Source organism: Lagopus muta, chromosome 4 (assembly GCF_023343835.1).
Source record: "Lagopus muta isolate bLagMut1 chromosome 4, bLagMut1 primary, whole genome shotgun sequence".
NCBI classification, from domain to species: domain Eukaryota; kingdom Metazoa; phylum Chordata; class Aves; order Galliformes; family Phasianidae; genus Lagopus; species Lagopus muta.
In genome coordinates this window covers 24,022,390-24,026,882 of record NC_064436.1, presented here as the reverse complement: position 1 = coordinate 24,026,882, position 4,493 = coordinate 24,022,390, and positions in this window count along the sequence as shown.

Below are 4,493 nucleotides of genomic sequence, written 5' to 3'. Positions count from 1 at the left end.
TCTGTAGAACAAAAAAGAACAGATAAATGAATCAATTTTATATATAGATTTTTATTGCCCATTTTAAGTCTTAAAGCCCACATTCAAGTGTTTCTATTAATGATCCAGGATGCTAAACAATTTTTAATATCTTATTACAAGAGTGTTTCAGCTTGCTTTTAACAAAAGGAAAAGTTGGATTAATATATGAAGCCTGAAATATTGCCAACTATAAAAGAACATCAATCTTTTTTTTTTTTTTTTTTTTTTTTTTTTTTTTTTTTAATTATTTGAAATGCTTCTGAATTCCCAAAATAGCTATTGGGATCCAAGGTTATGATCTAAGGGAAAAGATATGTTCATTTAATTAAAGTAGCCTTTTACTGTTTTTTAAAAAGTTACTTTCAAAACACTCATATCACTGTTTATGAGCTTTGGGAGGACCAGGAGCTCTGGGGATTGCTAATGATATACAGATAGCCATATGGTCCTCTCACCTCCACTGTTTTCCCTGGGACTGATTCTTCACCACTTGTGCCATGAGCAAAGTAATAGCAATTTGTGTCTCCTTTATGAAGCATTGTAGCCTTTGGTAGCACAGACCTGAATGGTTCTGTCGCAGATGGGAGATGGAGGCCCAGATGAGTTCATCTGCCCCTCTCCCCAAAGCAGTGCCATCCAAAGTGACTCGTGCTGAGTAAAAAATGCTGTCATCTGAGACTGCTGACTCTTCACAGCCCTTTTCTGCTGCAGATGCACAGAATGGAAATGTCCATTGATTTCAATGATTCCCACCTCACTGAGAAGAAAGCCTGGCACAGATTATCCTAGGCATGATTAAAAAAAGAGCAATAAGAAATAATCATGCAATTAGTATTTCATAAGAGATCACTGTGGTTGTAGCTCAGCTTCACATAAAGAAGTGTCTCCACAGCGATGCTGTGGTCACAGAACCTGATGGGGCTGCCTTCCCCCATCAGCATGGAGGGCTCTCACTCAGAGTTAATTTTCCCCTATTGTGTTGGTCAAGTAAATGGGAGGCTGAATAAAAAAATCAAAGCAACACAATAGCACAAAGAAATCCATATAAATGGAGCTCTGGCTCTCACCAGTGAAATGGTGAAGCAGTTAGACTTTCTTCTCTTCCTCAAAACTGTGCTGACCCCCCTTGGAGACACAGATGTACTTACAAGGTCTAGCTCCGTGCCTAATTACCAGAACACTGTCTATGATGGAACCTATTTTTAAATAACTTCCCTTCCATATTTGAAATCAAAGAGGGAGTATGTGATATAAAGACCAGCCTAGGTCCGGATAAAGTTCTAAAACTATAGAAGAGGAAGTGAAGGAAGAGAAAGATGGTCTAGTGGCCAAGATAAAGCTCATAAATTCCCCAGGTTTAAGGGCAGAGAAGATACCACAGTGTCAACTGTGCACATATTGCAGACTGCTAAATCTTACCTGATTAGGCCTGCAGAGAGCTCAGGCTGACTGCAGCATAATTGATGTTGCAGTGAAAGCTCATGTCACTGCTTTTTTTATCAGTGAAAAAGCAACCAAATGGTCATTGCTATGAAAAAAATAAAATAAAATAAAATCAGTAGTTAGTGAAAATAAATTCCCAAAAGGAAGATATTCCTGGAACAGTCCTGGATAAGGAGCATTTCAGGGTGAAAGCTGGATGCTCAGTGGTTTTGTCCATGCCATCTTGTTGACTGTGGGTCTGAGCCAGCCTTGCTGATGACATACAGGGCCAACCCTGGAACACTAACACAAACATTTCTTCCCTGCCAATGCCTGCAGACCTTGCCTCACCTGTTGAGGAGTGGTGGGTGCCACCATCACACCTGCCTGTCCCATGGAGCTGGAGTGCTCTCCTGGCAGCACGAGCACAGGACCGCTATCCCCTTTTGACCTGAACTGCTCCAGCACCATGGGGAACTTGGGCAGGTGCTGTGGAGAGTGCTGCCCTGGTAGCAGAACTGCCCTTTCCTCAGCTGGCACCACTGCAACCCTTGGCAGAAAAAGAGCAAGGATTGTATCAGACGGAGACAAAATGGCAAGATGAAGATGAAAACTAAGACATAAGACATCTTGAGCATAAGCAGGTTTTTTTTTGCTCTCCACAGGCTTGCCGTCTCCCTCCCTGCTAAATAAAGCACCTGGTGCAAGCCTGGCGTGCAGATGGCCTCGCTGCGGTGCACGCAGCCCGTCGAATCTGGCACGCAGCTGTTTCGGGTTCTTTTTTGCCAGGCTGCCAGTTCAGGATTGTTTTTACTTTTCTTTCCCCTTTTCTGTTCCCTCTGTACTCAGCCTCACTCTCTGCGATCTAAAATGGAAGAGCAGATGTATAATCTGGGAAATTTTCCACATCCATCTTTTAAAGAGGAAGGTGGATAAGCTAACTCAGCTCTTTAAGGCCCCACTTCGGAAAAAGCACTTTAAGCACATGCTTAAGTGCTGTTGATTTAGGAAAGGCAAAAAAGGCTGGTGATTTCATAGGTCTTAAACACATGCTTATGTGTCCTTCCTGAAGAGCAATATGCACCTGAACAGTGGTCCAATTATGCCAGTGCAGAAAGCACAAAATGAGATCTCATTGTAAAATACACAAGGCAAGCCATGCCACAACTTAGCCCTTTAAAATGGTTGAATTTTATGATGAATGAAATGTGCTTATTCTAGACCCCCATCAGTGTCAGAGTAATCAAAATCAATAGTGGATATCTAAGCCCCAAATCCATCAAGCTCTATCTCTGCCAATGAATCCCCACAGCCTTCAGTAAGAACACAACAGTACCACCCAAACTGGCACATTTGGGTTTTAGCAAGGACAAAATGAAAATGGTGAAGACTTCTTCATGTAGGACAGTTTCCACCAGATGTGGAGATTAAGTGTTCTCCTCAGCTGCTGCAGCACAGAAATGCAGTGTAGCAAAAGCTGCCACCTAAGTGCTGAGCCCTGTGCTTCCTGCAGCCCAGCATCCGTACCAGCTGCTCTAAATGAAAAAGGCAGAAGTCTCATCCAGGTGTTGCTGGGGTCATCTCCCACAGGGCCTAATGCACAAAGCAAACAAGGAAAGCAGAGCTAGCTGCTAGAGCTGGAGAGAAATCATTACTGCCATCTTCAAGGTCCCCCTTCTTGGAATGACTTCCAGCCTTCTTGTGCCATGAGTCTACAAGCACAGAGACAAAAATACAGCAATTTGGCCTTTATTGGCTTATAATTTCTGCCAAGAGGTTTCTGTAAATGCTTCTGTGTGGATCTAGGCTTGCTTGGCCATCTCTTTCAGGAAGAGCTGAAGATAGCAAATAGCCAAAGGACTGAGGTTCACCTCTGCGTTCTTGGTGCACTGATGTTAGCTATCAACAGACACAAGTCACAGAAAGGAAGGAAGAAGAAACGGGGCTGGAGAAATTAATGAGGAGGCATTTTTGCCTTGTCTTTTCCCTTAATCACTGCTTGTGGCAGATTAGCAGAGATCAGCTTTCACTGCAGCTGCCTCTATTGTATTTGATTCTAAGAAGAAAGAAAAAATTTAGTCCCCAAGCTTGGAAGTCAGGCATCCAAGCCTAGCTCTGATTTCTCCTAAATAATTTTAATTAAACAAGGGGAAAAAAAAGTGAACTGACAGTTATGAATAATGAAGTGAAAATGGGCTATGAATACAATAAGAACTAATTAAACAGTGAGGGTAAGACCATGTTGATTTATTTCCTTTTTTTTTTTTTTTTTTTTTTTTTTTTTTGTATGTGTGTGTGTATGTGTGTGTGTGTCAGACTTCTAAATGAAATGCATGTGCATTAGGCCTAAGGAGGGATTTAAATCTGCTGCGCACACTTTCCTTCAGAGCACAACGCATGACAGATGTTAGTCACATCACTGTGTGTTACTGCGTTGGGTGAGCACTGCAGCATAGGAGCCCATATGGGAGGGCATAGAACACGATGCTGGAGAAGTACATTTTACCTTCTGTTATGGATGTGTTTGCACAAGTGTACAATGAACCTCTAGCACAGCAAGCAGCACCGTAACGCCAAATCATTCCCAAATGCTAAGATGCTTCAGCCTGTTCTAATAAAAAGTATCTGCATTCCCCTAACATGTTACTACTGAAGATGTGCAAATAACAATAGCAATATATTGCACCACAATGAAAATGAAATCACTGGCAAGGGACTATCCCACAGACCACCTGCAGATTATATATCACTTCATTTCAGAAAAGCTGGAGCAGGGGAGAGAGAGGATTGCTTTATTCCATAGAAAGTGATAGCAGCAAGCTGTAAGTGATACAGGCAACGTTCACTGCTTGCTCCCAGAGAGGGAAGCAAGGGCCAGCTACAGAAAATGAGAAGGCCCTACAGAAGGCCCTCCTGGCTGAACTCCCCTGCAAGCTCCTGAGCTTTGGTTCCCAAGCAAACAACAGCGGGAGCACTGCAAAGTGACCCAGCATCTGACCAAACAGCCTTTGCCCTGCACATCCCTCTTCTCCTTAGTGCTCCTGGACATG